At 42.4% G+C, this 17,122-nt stretch overlaps 1 pseudogene across 1 annotated transcript in view; it reads left to right on the forward strand.

Annotated features, from left to right (window-relative positions):
- Positions 1-906: 906 nt before the first annotated feature.
- The window catches only part of LOC308074163 (leucine-rich repeat and fibronectin type-III domain-containing protein 5-like), a 74,786-nt pseudogene continuing 58,570 nt past the window's right edge, over positions 907-17,122 (forward strand). Inside the window, exons 1-4 of the transcript in view lie at positions 907-1,106; positions 7,354-7,482; positions 10,235-10,415; positions 16,311-16,466. The product of the transcript in view is annotated as a leucine-rich repeat and fibronectin type-III domain-containing protein 5-like (transcript). The remainder of the gene's footprint in view (positions 1,107-7,353; positions 7,483-10,234; positions 10,416-16,310; positions 16,467-17,122) is intronic.

A 17,122-nucleotide genomic window follows, 5' to 3' on the forward strand; every position in this document is an offset into this window, starting at 1 on the left:
ATAAAAAAAAATCCACTGTAACTGTGAGTGTCAGTTCTTGGCAACACATTCTGGCTTATATTGTCTCTTTAAAACCATCCCCAATGTTACTGAGAACCTCTCTAACTCTGTCTCTATCTCTCTCTCTCACTCACTCTCACTCACTCACGCATGCATGCACGCACGCACACACACACACACACGCACACGCGCGCTAACGTGCGCACACACGCGCACACACGCGCACACAAACACACACACTGGCCTCGCACACGACGTTGCTGTCCGGCAGAAACCTAAAAGAAAAGTAACAGTTTTGGAACATATGAGGTTTCCACCCGACAGAGAAGATAATATTCTCTTATCTATTTCCGTCTTTTATTTATGCAAATAAGGCATAAGCATAATTATGCGTACATGCATTATTTGCATAAACATGCTGGTGTTGCTCTTGCTGCTATATGGAAACTCTTCACGTGGCTTCTTCTTCTTAATTATGTTATACTTTTTTAATAATTGTTATTATGTTGATGTCGCACAGTTGCTATACGGACCTCACGGACCTCACACACTTTCATTTCACTTCTTGTATGAGTCGTGGCTAAATAAACCTTTGATTCTCTCAAAATGAGTGGGATTATGAAAGCATACTGTTTTCTGTAAATTGCTTGTAAATGGTGTTTGTATGGTTGCTCTAACTGAATGTATTAGTGGTGGTGTACTGTAGTGTGTGATTGTCAGGGGGTGAAAGTGGGTGAAAGCTTCCACCAACATTCAAATTATTAGGATAGTTTGTTTTTGAGTTATAGTTATGTTTAATTTAATTTCAAACGTTTTTTCTCTCTCTCTCTCTCTCTCTCTCTCTCTCTCTCTCTCTCTCTAGGTGTAGTATCGGGGCGGGGTGCGGTGGTGGCGGTGGCGGTGGTAACCATGGAGAGGTTCTTGATGTGTTTGATGCTGGCGGTTGCCATGGCAGTGAGGGCGCAGGTCTGCCCGAAGCGCTGCGTGTGCCAGATCCTGTCGCCCAACCTGGCAACCCTGTGCGCCAAGAAGGGCCTGCTGTTCGTCCCGCCCAACATCGACAGGCACACGGTGGAGCTACGACTGGCCGACAACTTTGTCACCAGGTGAGAACGACTCAATACTAATGCTGCTAATACCACAACTAAATGCAGGGGTTTCACAGAAGGACATGAAGGCCATTGCCACCCTTCAGGTTGGCCATTCTGCCCCTCAAAAAATTGTATAACCTGAGGCGTAAACTGAGGTGATTTTGTGCCGTATCCAACATGAAAGCCATGTAAACAAACACACCATGTCATCTACGACTAAACGTTGCTCTCTCAAGAATGTTTTTGAACACATTTGAAGCGAGAAATAGACGATGCAGTAACCAAAGATTGATCGAGGTGACCGTGTCCTGCCCAGCGGCAACACTTATGGAACACTTTCATCGCCGTAAACAAGGAAATACTTGTTTTGTTGTACGTCGTACGCTGTGTTGTTACTTTTGGGTCAATTTATAGATGTATTTATTAAGTAGCCGTGTAATAAGCGGGATAATTGACGGGTCACCGGTCATTATTGATAAATAAATCCCTTCAGGATGGTTGGGCACCTCTGCTACGCGTCGGTGCCTAATCATCCTGTCAGGATTTATTTATCAATAATGACCGGTGACCCGTCAATTATCCCTTGCATAGTAAACTGGCATATATCAACCAAAGGTGTCAAGAAGGAACACAAGGAGAATTCTAGGGGGTGAGGTGGATTCTATACCGTGGCTACTGATATTAATGACCTTTTCAACCACTTGCTAGTATAGCTCTGGTTGTATCAATGTTGCTGCGGTGACTCCATACTAGTGTTGCTATTAGCAGACCTGAGGGCAGCTATGAAGCTACTGCTAGTATGTGATGTCTTCATGTGACATGGCTCCCAGCGGTTCCACATCTGATGAATAACACACAGACTGACTGGACATAGTGTCAGCACCCTGGGGTGCTGTTCCAATGGACACAGTGTGTTCCTATGGACACAGTGAACTGCACCCTGGGGTGCTGTTCCAATGGACACGGTGTCAGCACCCTGGGGTGCTGTTCCAATTGACACAGTGTCAGCACCCTGGGGTGCTGTTCCTATGGACACAGTGTCAGCACCCTGGGGTGCTGTTCCATGTGAACCGGGTGCAGAATGTGGCCCACAACTGCTAGCGCCATAATGGAAAAAACATACTTATATATTGTTGTTGTCGGACAGAAACCTCTTATCTCCATATTCTAACCTTTTCTGTTGTTTGGTAAATTAACGTCCTACTTGATGAGTGTCCTATGAGGTTAAATTAACGCTCTACTTGATGAGTGTCCTATGAGGTTAAATTAACGCCCTACTTGATGAGTGTCCTATGAGGTTAAATTAACGCCCTACTTGATGAGTGTCCTATGAGGTTAAATTAACGCTCTACTTGATGAGTGTCCTATGAGGTTAAATTAACGCCCTACTTGATGAGTGTCCTATGAGGTTAAATTAACGCCCTACTTGATGAGTGTCCTATGAGGTTAAATTAACGCTCTACTTGATGAGTGTCCTATGAGGTTAAATTAACGCCCTACTTGATGAGTGTCCTATGAGGTTAAATTAACGCCCTACTTGATGAGTGTCCTATGAGGTTAAATTAACGCTCTACTTGATGAGTTCCCTATGAGGTTAAATTAACGCCCTACTTGATGAGTGTCCTATGAGGTTAAATTAACGCCCTACTTGATGAGTGTCCTATGAGGTTAAATTAACGCTCTACTTGATGAGTGTCCTATGAGGTTAAATTAACGCCCTACTTGATGAGTGTCCTATGAGGTTAAATTAACGCTCTACTTGATGAGTGTCCTATGAGGTTAAATTAACGCCCTACTTGATGAGTGCCCTATGAGGTTAAATTAACGCTCTACTTGATGAGTGTCCTATGAGGTTAAATTAACGCCCTACTTGATGAGTGTCCTATGAGGTTAAATTAACACCCTACTTGATGAGTGCCCTATGAGGTTAAATGAACGCCCTACTTGATGAGTGCCCTATGAGGTTAAATTAACACCCTACTTGATGAGTTCCCTATGAGGTTAAATTAACACCCTACTTGATGAGTGCCCTATGAGGTTAAATTAACGCCCTACTTGATGAGTGTCCTATGAGGTTAAATTAGCACCCTACTTGATGAGTGCCCTATGAGGTTAAATTAGCACCCTACTTGATGAGTGTCCTATGAGGTTAAATTAACACCCTACTTGATGAGTGCCCTATGAGGTTAAATTAGCACCCTACTTGATGAGTGCCCTATGAGGTTAAATTAACACTCTACTTGATGAGTGCCCTATGAGGTTAAATTAACACCCTACTTGATGAGTGCCCTATGAGGTTAAATTAACACCCTACTTGATGAGTGCCCTATGAGGTTAAATTAACGCCCTACTTGATGAGTGCCCTATGAGGTTAAATTAACACCCTACTTGATGAGTGCCCTATGAGGTTAAATTAACGCCCTACTTGATGAGTGTCCTATGAGGTTAAATTAGCACCCTACTTGATGAGTGCCCTATGAGGTTAAATTAACGGCCTACTTGATGAGTGCCCTATGAGGTTAAATTAGCACCCTACTTGATGAGTGCCCTATGAGGTTAAATTAACGCTCTACTTGATGAGTGTCCTATGAGGTTAAATTAACGCTCTACTTGATGAGTGTCCTATGAGGTTAAATTAACGCCCTACTTGATGAGTGTCCTATGAGGTTAAATTAACGCCCTACTTGATGAGTGTCCTATGAGGTTAAATTAACGCTCTACTTGATGAGTTCCCTATGAGGTTAAATTAACGCCCTACTTGATGAGTGTCCTATGAGGTTAAATTAACGCCCTACTTGATGAGTGTCCTATGAGGTTAAATTAACGCTCTACTTGATGAGTGTCCTATGAGGTTAAATTAGCACCCTACTTGATGAGTGCCCTATGAGGTTAAATTAGCACCCTACTTGATGAGTGTCCTATGAGGTTAAATTAACACCCTACTTGATGAGTGCCCTATGAGGTTAAATTAGCACCCTACTTGATGAGTGCCCTATGAGGTTAAATTAACACTCTACTTGATGAGTGCCCTATGAGGTTAAATTAACACCCTACTTGATGAGTGCCCTATGAGGTTAAATTAACACCCTACTTGATGAGTGCCCTATGAGGTTAAATTAACGCCCTACTTGATGAGTGCCCTATGAGGTTAAATTAACACCCTACTTGATGAGTGCCCTATGAGGTTAAATTAACGCCCTACTTGATGAGTGCCATATGAGGTTAAATTAACGCCCTACTTGATGAGTGTCCTATGAGGTTAAATTAGCACCCTACTTGATGAGTGCCCTATGAGGTTAAATTAACGGCCTACTTGATGAGTGCCCTATGAGGTTAAATTAGCACCCTACTTGATGAGTGCCCTATGAGGTTAAATTAGCACCCTACTTGATGAGTGCCCTATGAGGTTAAATTAGCACCCTACTTGATGAGTGCCCTATGAGGTTAAATTAACACCCTACTTGATGAGTGTCCTATGAGGTTAAATTAACGCCCTACTTGATGAGTGCCCTATGAGGTTAAATTAACGCCCTACTTGATGAGTGCCCTATGAGGTTAAATTAACGCCCTACTTGATGAGTGCCATATGAGGTTAAATTAACGTCCTACTTGGTGAGTGTCCTATGAGGTTAAATTAACACCCTACTTGATGAGTGTCCTATGAGGTTAAATTAACACCCTACTTGATGAGTGTCCTATGAGGTTAAATTAACACCCTACTTGATGAGTGTCCTATGAGGTTAAATTAACACCCTACTTGATGAGTGTCCTATGAGGTTAAATTAACACCCTACTTGATGAGTGTCCTATGAGGTTAAATTAGCACCCTACTTGATGAGTGTCCTATGAGGTTAAATTAACACCCTACTTGATGAGTGTCCTATGAGGTTAAATTAACACCCTACTTGATGAGTGTCCTATGAGGTTAAATTAACACCCTACTTGATGAGTGTCCTATGAGGTTAAATTAACACCCTACTTGATGAGTGCCCTATGAGGTTAAATTAACACCCTACTTGATGAGTGCCATATGAGGTTAAATTAACACCCTACTTGATGAGTGTCCTATGAGGTTAAATTAACACCCTACTTGATGAGTGCCCTATGAGGTTAAATTAACACCCTACTTGATGAGTGCCATATGAGCTTAAATTAACACCCTACTTGATGAGTGTCCTATGAGGTTAAATTAACACCCTACTTGATGAGTGCCCTATGAGGTTAAATTAACACCCTACTTGATGAGTGTCCTATGAGGTTAAATTAACACCCTACTTGATGAGTGTCCTATGAGGTTAAATTAACATCCTACTTGATGAGTGTCCTATGAGGTTAAATTAACACCCTACTTGATGATTGCCATGAGGTTTCTACCCGACAGAGACCATATATAAAAATAGTGGCCATGAAGTTGGTGTCCATTGTGAATTTGGGGATTTTAAGAAAAGCGGCCATTTGGCTGTCCTATGACTGACATTATTTAATAATAGCTGATCTACAAGCTTACAAGCTTGTAGATCAGCTATTCCTGCCATTTTTGGAAAATGTTTGAAAATGTATGAACATTTCCATGGAAACGATTATGAGGATTATGAGGATTATCCAAAATAATTATCTCAAATAATTGGGTTTAGGCGATTATGTAATAATTGTGACAGGCTTAAGTCTGTGTGTGTGTGTGTGTGTGTGTGTGTGTGTGTGTGTGTGTGTGTGTGTGTGTGTGTGTGTGTGTGTGTGTGTGTGTGTGTGTGTGTGTGTGTGTGTGTGTGTGTGTGTGTGTGTGTCTATCTGTCTGTCTGTCTGTCTGTCTGTCTGTCTGTCTGTCTGTCTGTCTGTCTGTCTGTCTGTTTTGCTATCTCGCTATCTACTGTATACAGCTGTCTGTTGGAGGACATTCAATTCCAACATAATGAGTGTACATGTAATTATTCCAATACATCTTAATGTAGATCATCTTCAGGCGGCATGTTCTCCTAAATAGTTTAAACTGCTAATTAACATACAGACATATTTCTGAATTGAGACATTGCATTTTTTTTCTCACACATTTTAATTCTGCAGACAAATTACTGTGCAATCTTAATCCAATGTTGCTTTTAAGCACAAATGTGTGCCAAATTAAGTATTATTAATATGTTCCTAAAAAGCAATTTTCAGGCCTGTCACACTGATTTGCACAGTGCTGGTCAGCAGACTGCGGGGGGGGGGGGGGGGGGCATGCACTTCCCAATGCACTGGAAACAGACTTTTTTCAAGTCAAGGACCACCCAGAATGATATGTATTTGGCCACGGACCCCCATCTTAAAGATATTCTCTGCCAGAGACCTCCAGAAGCAAAGATTTAAGTAAAAAGAAAAAGATAAAAAAGATCTATTATGAACAAACCTCAGAAGAGAACAGAAGTGCACATATACAATCCTTTTGGAATACTAAATATGATATTCAAACAAGATCTTATTTTAAATGCTCTGGATAAAAGCAGTTCATTTTGTAACCATGCATTATTCAGACATTGACCTACTTTTTTTCCCAACACATTTAGAATAAAATAACGAGTTCATTATTTTAATATTACATCAAGCAGTTCAAATTACTTTTATGAGCTCAATCTCTGTTGTGGCCTTATAGATTGAAATGTCTATGTTTTGGCTGTCTTCTGTGTGCCGAATGGCTGCTGTGTTAAGTAGTCAGATGGTTGCATTTGTGTCACTTTAGACTTGAACTATAACCATTATTTGTATACTTTGGCTATTCAAAAATAGCAGATCTACAAGCTCATAGCGCGGCACAGAGTACCGCGCTACGAGCTTGTAGATCTGCTATTTAAAAAAAAAATCATGGACAGTTTGTGCAAATCTTTGAATATATATATTTGTTTCAAAGCGAACATTTGTAACTCAAATCTTTGCTTCTGGGGGGTCCCTGGAACAACATATTTTGAGATGGGGGTCCGCGACCAAATACATATCATTTTAGGGGTCCTTGACATGTTGGAGCACCACTAATATATCAACATACTGTTAGGACTTTGAAAGCATCTTTAGATATGTATTTGGCCACGGACCCCCATCTCAAAATATTTTGTTCCAGGGACCCCCGCCCAGATCTACAATATCATAGCACTCTGTGCCATGATATGAGCTTGTAGATCTGATATTTTTGAATAGCCAAAGCCAAATAAATCTAAAATGACACAGATGCGTTCCCGGGGTGTGAAGAAGAGAACAGATGTTTAACCTCTCTGTCTGTCTGTGTCCTCAGTGTGAAGAGGAAAGACTTTGCGAACATGACGAGGTTGGTGGACCTGACGTTATCCAGGAACACCATCTCCTACATCACCCCCCACGCCTTCGCCGATCTGGAGAACCTCAGAGCACTGCATCTAAACAGGTCTGTCTGTCTGTCTGTCTGTCTGTCTGTCTGTCTGTCTGTCTGTCTGTCTGTGTCTGATCTGGAGACCCTCAACCAGACAGTGTCTGTCCACAGCCTGCTGTTTCCAAAAATGATTAACAAAATGTCCAACAAACAAGTTATAGGGCCCTGAAAAGAGGTCAACTGAACATAACTCTACTGAGAATAATGTTGAACAACATAGGAAATTACCTCACCAAAATGACACATGAGGGAGACTTAAACAGTAAAGTGGTGGACCAAACCAATAAATACATATGAGGGGAGAACAGTACACATAAACAACAAAAAAATCAACCAAACAAATCCCAATCCCCCCTCTTTCAATCTAGTCTCTTGGTATGGCCCTCTGCATAAAAGCTGGCTCCACCCACTTCCTCATGTTTGCCATTCCAGGAAGCAACCAGGTAACCCAAACAAAGAGACAAAAGTCATTTGAATACAACTTAAAGATCCGACTTTTAACAACAATAATGATCAAACAATGTAAAAAAAAAGTGCTTAATAGTCTTAATAAACAATGCAAACTGGTTGTGTTGAATGTATTTTAAATGACTACAAATGACAATAACTAAACCGAATGGTAGTGGCATGATGGGTGAATGACACTCTCCTGCTGGTAACAGCTCAAATGATTTAGTGAAGAGGGTGGGTATAGAGTAATGTGCCTTTGTGGTTATGGAGCGGTTGCATTATATGTCCTGAAGTTGCATTTGTTTGTCTCCGAGGATCTCACTAGCCTGGTTGACTACCTGGGTGAGCTTGTTCCTATCTCTACCAGGAGAACCATGTTAAAAGTGAGAACATCTCAGTGTAGACCCTGGTCGGGTCAGGCAGTGTTTACTATAGCATTGAAACCTCTCAGTTTCCGGAGAGGATATAGAGCTGCTGCCTTGCCTTTGGCAGTTTTCACAGCCAGTTCAAAACAGAGAAACACACACGCCTGGGCATGTGAATGAGCTCTGGTTGAACCCTATGGGCACGGCCATGCGCGTTCAGTAAACTTCTGCTTGAGGTACCGCAGCTGTACTTTTTTCATCTCAAGGACTCCTATAACACTGTGAGTGTACAAATGGATCCAAATAGACCCGAACGGGTCCATTTGGTTCCATGTGTACACTCCCAAGGGTTACAGACCTGTACAGGTCCATTTGGGACCCCCTCAAATAACCCTGAGGGTCCCTGGACCGCAATTTAACCCTTTAAGACCTGAGACGATTATTAAATGTTTTTTCTAACAGTTTTTTTTTTTTAAATCGAAACTTTTTTTTTCAAGATTTTTCAAAAATAACAGATCTACAAGCTCTATGAGCTTGTATGTCTGCTATTTTTGAATAGCCAAATACATCTAAAGTGACACAGATGCGTTCCAGGTCTTAATGGGTTAAGAACCACTGTCAGGTACATGACTGGGCTCATTTTCCCATGGCAGTATATCTATAAATGCTTCATTTATTTATAAAGGCGTAGTACTTTCTGTAAATTACTTGGAAATCATGTTTGTACTGTAGATGCTTTTGCTCTAAACTTATTTGAGGAGGTAAATGTTTTCTGTGATTGTCATTGTCCTGAACTTATGTAAATGTAGGAGTGTTTTCTGTATGAATAAATGATTGTTTAGCTCTCTCTCTTTGTAGATATAGAACAATACAGCACAGTGGTTGCTGGCTCTACTGTAAATGTGAGTGAGAGATAGTGTTTACGCTTATTGGCAACGAGTAAATGGGATCACTGTACGTCTAGTACACTGTGTAGTAATAAAATGTGGTTTACAGTAGAAATCCACTGTAACTGTGAGTGTCAGTTCTTGGCAACACATTCTGGCTTATATTGTCTCTTACATTCCACAATGTCACTGAGAATAAATAAGTTAGAAGCCTCCTCCGACTCTGGGGCGTATGTATGTATCTGCCGGCGCCATTTTTGGGAAGGCAAGCTCAGAGGCAGCCGTGCAGCAACTAGTTAGTTAGTTAATTAGTTGGAACCTGCCAAACTCCACACTCGGATTTGTGAAATAAATCGGATTTTACTGCAGTCCAAACAGGGCCCCAGAGACATGGTCAGTTCTAATGGTCAGTCCAAACAGGGCCCCAGAGACGTGGTCAATTCTAATGGTCAGTCTAAACAGGGCCCCAGAGACATGGTCAGTTCTAATGGTCAGTCCAAACAGGGCCCCAGAGACATGGTCAGTTGGTGGGCAGCTTGGGGCTGTACCGTGGCTGTACAAACAGACGTTTGTGTGCATCATGTCATTGTCATTAGTTGCGTCTTAATTTTACAAATTGAGGCTTCAAGTTGTGCAAAATAGTTATTTTCCAGGGATTTGTATTATTTTTTATTATTGTACTTTATTTATATATGTGTTTGTTTATTTATTTACTTACTAATATATTATAATGCTCTGCAACTTTGGTGTTATACTTGTTTTCAACTGTCTTGGAGTGTTATATGTGTTATGTTTTAGTGCCATTAAAACATAGAACACAGACTCTCAAACCGATTTCATTTGTATTTGCTGTTTTTGTAAAAAGGAAAAATAAAACCTCAATGATGGTCAGTTATTGCAGTCTTTTCAAAGTTGTTTTTTTGTTTTAATCTGCAGCGACCAATAAGGTATCTAGGTTTCTATATCTATGACTGAGAATCTCTCTCTCTCTCTCTCTCTCTCTCTCGCTCTCTCTCTCTCTCTCTCTCTCTCTCTCTCTCTCTCCTCTCCCTCTCTCCCCCCCAGTAATCGGTTAACGAGGATAGCCAACGACACGTTCAGCGGCATGTCCAAGCTGCACCACCTCATCCTGAACAACAACCAGCTGGTTCTGATCCACATGGGGGCCTTCAACGACCTGCTGGCCCTGGAGGAGCTGGACCTGAGCTACAACAACCTGGACTCCATCCCCTGGGAGGCCATCCAGGTCAGTTCAGCCACTTAGACCCTCTAAACTAATGGCAGGTACACACTGTAGGGCTTTTAAAGTCGTCTGGGAGTCATCAGATCGTTATGTATTTACACATTACGCAAGTCTTTTTCTTGAAATCGGCTGTCATATATCGTTGTGGTTTTCACACTACACGATTGATCGCCGACAAGGGATCATACACTGCAAGATTTCGCCAAGATGCGATCCAGACCGAGACATTTAGTTTTTTATTCCAAACTATATTCCATTCCATTCCATTATATTGTATTATCGCATCAGCTGTCCTGTGCTCTCATTGGCTGTAGCACGGACCTTCTCGGGGTGCGGTTGCAACCCCGTTCATATTGTATGAAGTCTAGTCGGCGACAGAGCCAAATATCAAACCTGCTAGATATCTAGAAACACTCAGGAGGGCATCGCCGAGCACTAGTATCACAAAAAAGGTCCCTGACAGCATAATCAGAGCAAATGTCTTGCAGTGTCTACGGGCCATTAGTAAATTGGACCTGAGCTACAACAACCTGGAGGACTCCATCCCCTGGGAGGTATGACCATCCAGGTCAGTTAACCACTTGGGTCCAATTTACTAAGTATAGAGAGGGTCTGAGTTACAACAAGCTGGACTCTATACCCCGGGAGGCCATTCAGGTCAGAATGACGCTCGAGTTAACAACCACTTAAACCCTCTAGACTTAGTAACATAGACCTGAGTTACAACAACCCGGGGGACTCCATCCCCCATGGGAGGACCATCCAGGTCAGTAACCACTTAAACCCTTAGTGTAAACGGACCTGACTTGCACTGTACTTCCATTGGCGGATACACTGACTTGCAGTCAACGCCACAATAACTATTTTCAACTGCTAGAGGATCTACAGTGCATATAACCTGCATCACAACAAGATTTTAACCCATTAAGACCTGAGACCGATTCTGCAAATGTCTTCTAAATCATAAATCCTTAAAAAAAAGAAAAGTATCTTTCTATATCAGTGGTGCTCAAACTTTTTCATGTCAAGGACCACCCAAAATGATGTATTTGGCCGCGGACCCTCATCTCAAAATATGTTGTTCCAGGGGCTCCCAGAAGCAACGCATTTTAGTAAAAAAATTGCTTTAAATTCAAAGATTTGTACACATTTTCATGATTTAAAAAAAATAGCAGATCTACAAGCTCGTAGCGCAGCACAGAGTGCCGCGCTACGAGCTTGTAGATCTGCTATTGAATAGCCAAAGAAATCTAAAATGGCACAGATGCGTTCCCGGTCTTAATGGGTTAAAGATGCCAATTCTCAGTATATAGGACATTTGGGGCTCTGTTATTGATATAAATGACAAAGCCCTTTGAGTCCAAGAAATGCAGAGTTAAAAACAGCGACAATTCATGCAAAGGCTCTGACCATAGGGGCCCCCCTGATCTTCACCAGATCTCTTCGCCAAAGGCTAAGCAGTTCCAGCAGGGGACGTCAGACTTCCCTTTCCCTGTCCTTGGCCTCTCTATTCAACTCTCTGACTGGGGGGGATCCCAAGGTGTTCCAATGCCAGCATGGAGATATCGCCTCTGTCGGGTGGAAACCTCATGTCAAACTGTTACTCTTTGACTGCCAGATTATTTTCATAATGTACTCACCCAGTGCCAAGCGATTTTTGTGTTTATAGTGGTTTTCAAGTGGTCAAAAAAAGTTTACATCCATATTGATCGATCGATTCACTGTGTGTACAGACCAAAGAGAGTCTCTGACTGCTGCCTTGTTGAAAAACATTCCACACGGAGCATTGTGTCCCCTTCGCTACAGGCCGTTGGAAACACGTGTTTCAGCCGAACGAAAAGAAAAAAAAAACACAGCGGAGTTATGGGGAAAAAAAAAAAAAACTACAAACATGGAGTCGACGGGAACGGAATGACGTTAAATACATTATTTCCGTATCCGTTTGTGCTACAGTTTTACTGCTCCCTTCGGATTCAAGATCAGGCCGTGACGGTCTATAAAACAACATTAAGTAAAACATTCTGGATTTCTCGTTCTGGCACATGAGGGCATTCAGAAAAAACTCGGGATATCTCGGAGCTTGGCACTGAGAGAGTTAAAAAAGCATCAAAAGTGGTCGATCTACAAGCTTTTCGAGCTTTTGTGTGACGCTGTAGTATGATAAAGTAGGGCATTAATTTATGTAAAAAACACAATAAGTTAAACTATGGAGATTTCTGTCCGACAGCAACGATATAATCCCCCCTACCTGGCCGCCTCCTCCTCCTCCTCCCAGTTGGACCATAGAAGCGCCTGGAGAACCTCCCTGGGGAGACGGCGCCCAGGAGGGCATCCCTTACTAAGTCTCCAAACCACCTCAGCGGGCTCCTTCCTTCCCGTTTCTGCACAAAAGGAGCAGCAGCTCCTCTCCAAGTCTCTCTCACAGATGACTGGCTTTCTCACCTCCTCTCTTCTCAGGGAGACGCCGGCCCTCCCTCCTGAGAAAAAGCCCTTTTCTAGCTGCTTCTATCTTGTGGTCTCGTTCCTTTGGTCGTGAACCGCATTTTATGACCACAGGTGTTGTAGAGCAGGAGAGAGTATAGGAGAGCTTTGCTTTCTGGCTCAGCTCTCTTTTTGTCACAATGTTGATTGTCCAATTTTCTGACCGAATTCTATTCAGATTCTAGTGATGGGCCGATACCACATTTATTCAATTCGATACGATACCGATATTTTTGGGGCCGATTTTCCGATACCGATACCGGAACCGGAAACAGAACCAAACGGGAGTACAAAACGGAACCGGAAATGGCCGTGAACCGGAAACGGAAGTATATTAAAAAGTATCAATATTTTTTAGTATCGCTCGATACCCAAGCGATACTCAGACAACCGATCGATATATCGATACAAGTATCGATATGCCCATCACTATCAGATTCTTCCAGTTTCAGAGTGCTGACAACCTAGCTAGCTACACCATGAAACACAATCAGCTAATCACTAATTGGTTCTCTAAAAGTGGGGTCCGGGAACCCCCAGGGGTCCTTGGGGGCGGTACTAGCGGGTTCCCAGTAAAATGTGTTACACTTTGGCTATTCTAAAATAGCAGATCTACAAGCTCATGACGCGTTACTTTGTGCCGCGCTATGAGCTCGTATATCTTTGATCATGTGTTTTAGATTTTGTTTTAATGTTTAACTCAAATCTTTGCCTCTCACGGTCCCTGGCACAAAATATGTTAGAGATGGGGACAGCAGCCAGATCCATGTCATTTTGGGGGTCCTTGACCTGAAAAAAAGTTTGAGAACCCACTGCACTGAATGACCAGAAACATGTGTTATTTTCAAATCTGGAATTATGCTCTTTCTGCAACATTGCATTTCTCCATGTTAGATTTGGTCCAAGCTTTGCTGTTGGATAAACAACAAAGTGAATCCCCTGCAAATACGCTAACAAAATACCATGTTTTGGTGTGATGATAGTTTTACTCCGGAATGCATTGGTGGTCCCCAACTTTTGTTCCCCCCTGGAGGCCACTTCTAACAACTGACACAAACTGCACTGCATCTGCTATTCTCTCTACTTGTGTGTGACAGTCTTGTATGATGCCGTAGGGCATTAATTTACGAAACAAACATAAAAAGTCTGAATATGGGAGATACAAGGTTTCTGCCCAACACCAACGATAAGAATTCTGGAACAAATAACAAAGCATATCAAACCAAATCACGTCTAACGATAAGAATGTTCTTAGATTGGGGCCCAAGGGATAAGAAATCTTATCAAATGGGAGCCTGTGTAATGCATATAAAATTGTGTGTCCTCGAAATGAAAAGGAGAAAAAAATAAGATTGAGAATGAAGTCATTTCTAACTACAATAATATCTGGCCACGGCATCGAGCGAGTACTCGATAGATAATAAACTGTGGTCAATGGCTTCTGGACGGAGCACAAAGGAGACATATCAAGACAAGGCAGCCTCAGTTGTCAGAGCAGATTAGCTCCTATATGGTGCTGTGTTTTATCTGCGTCAAAATGTGAGTGAACATATTTTCCTCGTCTTTAAAGTGGAAAAGCTATGAGTAATATCCTGACCTCATCCCAGGGTCAGCTGCCGACTTCACTTACTTAATCTCACTGTCATTGTTCCAGTTTAGAGGAGCTCCATGGAGCTGTCGCGGGGGCGATTGTTTGAAAATAGGCTTTTTTTCCCCGACCCCACACTGTGGCAGTACACTGTAGCAGCTCAGTTGAAGACAGTCTAAACTAATTTGAACGTGTGATGGCTGTGCTTGTGTTGAGTTCAGTGAACCTACTGCTGTGTAGTGGTGGTGATTTGGGTTCTAAGTAGAAGAAACAATAAAGTGTATTCGCATAAATACATAAACAAGCATTTGAAAATAGCAGATCTACGTGTCACGTTTTCAGCTTGCAGATAATCTTTTTTGTCCTTAGTTGCCATCACTGCCCACTCAAACTACTGCAGTAGCAGCAGCTCAGATGAAGTGTGAAGTACAGTCATTTGAGTGATGGCTGTGTTGGCAGCAGTGTTTAGCCAGTGATTCTGACCGTTTCCCCTTGACGCCTCCTGTGTGGTGCGTGTGACCAGAGATAAAGCCACCAGTGTCCTCTAGGGGGAGTAGAGACTATATAAAAAGCTGCCCCCTAAGGTAGGCATTGACATGCATTTTATCAACCATGTCTAGTAGGCTATATGTACCCTACGATTGGTAATTCTTATGAAAATGCATGGACATTGATGATTTGTAATTAATTTAATACATTTTCTGAAATACATTTCCGTGTCTTTATTTCATATATTTTCAACTGGCGAAGTGTTCCATACAAAAGAAGCTGTGTGTGTGTGTGTGTTCAGGTGAGCTGTGTGCTCAGCTTATTCCCACGAGTTTCAGTCCAGGCCAGACTTCTCTGCAGGGTCAGGTCTGCCTTTAGGCAAGGAAAGAAAGTGAGAGGCAAAGGCCAGAGCTTCAATAACCTCCATTCTATAATGTATACTCCTTCCAGGTGAAGTTTGATCAAAGATTAAAGTGCTGATCTCACATATGAGCCACCAGAGGAAAACATCGGCATTGAACGTTTCCACAAGATATGTCGACATTTCTGACCCAAAAATAAGTTGTATATCAACCTTGCATCTCCATTATATCAACTTTTCATACATGTTTCCCCCCCGTAAATCAATGTCCTACTTCGTTAAACTACACACAAAATTAAAAAGCAAAAACAACGATGTGGCGCGTTGTGATCTTGTAGATATTGTAGCTATTTATTTATTTAAGTGAAAGTGAAAAGTAACGGTTTCGGACATGGGTTTCCATCCCACAGAGACGATCTACGGATACAGACCATGTCAACTCAATCATAACATTTCTATACCAAGTACTATGTACAATTGTTTAAGTAGTTTATAACTGATTATGCAATTGAACAGCGCTGAGTTGGCAGCGTGGGCATCATAGCGTGTGGGCACTCGCTCGGCATGGTCACTTATGTATGTTTGTCTTTTTTTCGTAAATTTTACTTGGTCTGCTCTTTTTCCATCTACACCTATACTTCTTTGCCAAAAATCGCCGATCTACAAGCTCGCAACACCTCGCGACGCGAGGCGTTGTGAGCTTGTAGATCTGATATTTTTGGCCAAAGTTCTCCTCAGAAAAGGGATGCTAGGGTTCAAGTCGTTAATGTAAAAAAAAAATCCTATCACACAAAGATTTGGCGGCCCCCCTGTAGTAACTCTGAGGACCTCCTAGGGTTCTTGGAACCCCTGTTGAAGACCCCTGGTTTGTAAAATGGCGATTGGGTCTCCCTTCGCTCTCTGAACAGGAATATCGGATTTCAAACAAAATAAATGAAGTTTATATTCAAGTTGTATATTCGTTGTCTCCTGCTCACAGAGAATGACCAGCCTCCACACGCTGAGTCTGGACCACAACATGCTGGACTACATCCCAGAGGGAACCTTCTCTCTCCTGCAGAAGCTCAACCGTCTGGACGTCACGTCCAACAAGCTGCAGAAGCTGCCGCCCGACCCTCTGTTCCAACGAGCCCAGGTACACCGTCTCCTCCAGCAGTCTTTAAAGAGATAGTTCACCCCCGATTACTCACCCCATGGAGCCTTCAATTCATGGAGATTTTTATGTTGCAGGCAATGTCTCCGGTAAGAGACTCGAAGAGTCTCCTTTGTGTCTCCTACTGGAGATTCCGCCGGTATGTACGGTGGTGTGTACATTATTTTTTTGGGTGAACTATCTCTTTAAAGGAGTTTCATTGACCACTCATTTTATTTACTTACAGTTCTTAATTGTGTTATTATGGTTCTGATGTTACCTTCAACAATGTCCACCAAAAAGGTCCAATGGATGTTGGCCACACATCGGTGACATGCTTTCAGATGATGGTACACAAATATGGTCTGTCTCTTCATTTTAGCTTTTATATATACCTATATACTTAGTTGGCGGGGCCGGGGTCCCCCAATGTTTTGCGATGTGACACGTGAGCTTTTCTCTGCCGAATGTTCACTCCAGAATAGGGGGATGCTAAGGGTCATGCGGTTAACTGCAGTGTGTCCTCTCTGTGGGTCCTGGCTACTTCAGGAGCGATGACACCCACGTCCTTTGCGCTGTCATTCGGCGGGAACCCTCTGCACTGTAACTGTGTTCAACCCATAGACCGTAAAATGAAGCCTATTTTGCAGCGATTTCAA

Source organism: Gymnoscopelus braueri (genome assembly GCF_963280865.1).
Source record: "Gymnoscopelus braueri genome assembly, chromosome: 19".
In the NCBI taxonomy this organism is placed as follows: domain Eukaryota; kingdom Metazoa; phylum Chordata; class Actinopteri; order Myctophiformes; family Myctophidae; genus Gymnoscopelus; species Gymnoscopelus braueri.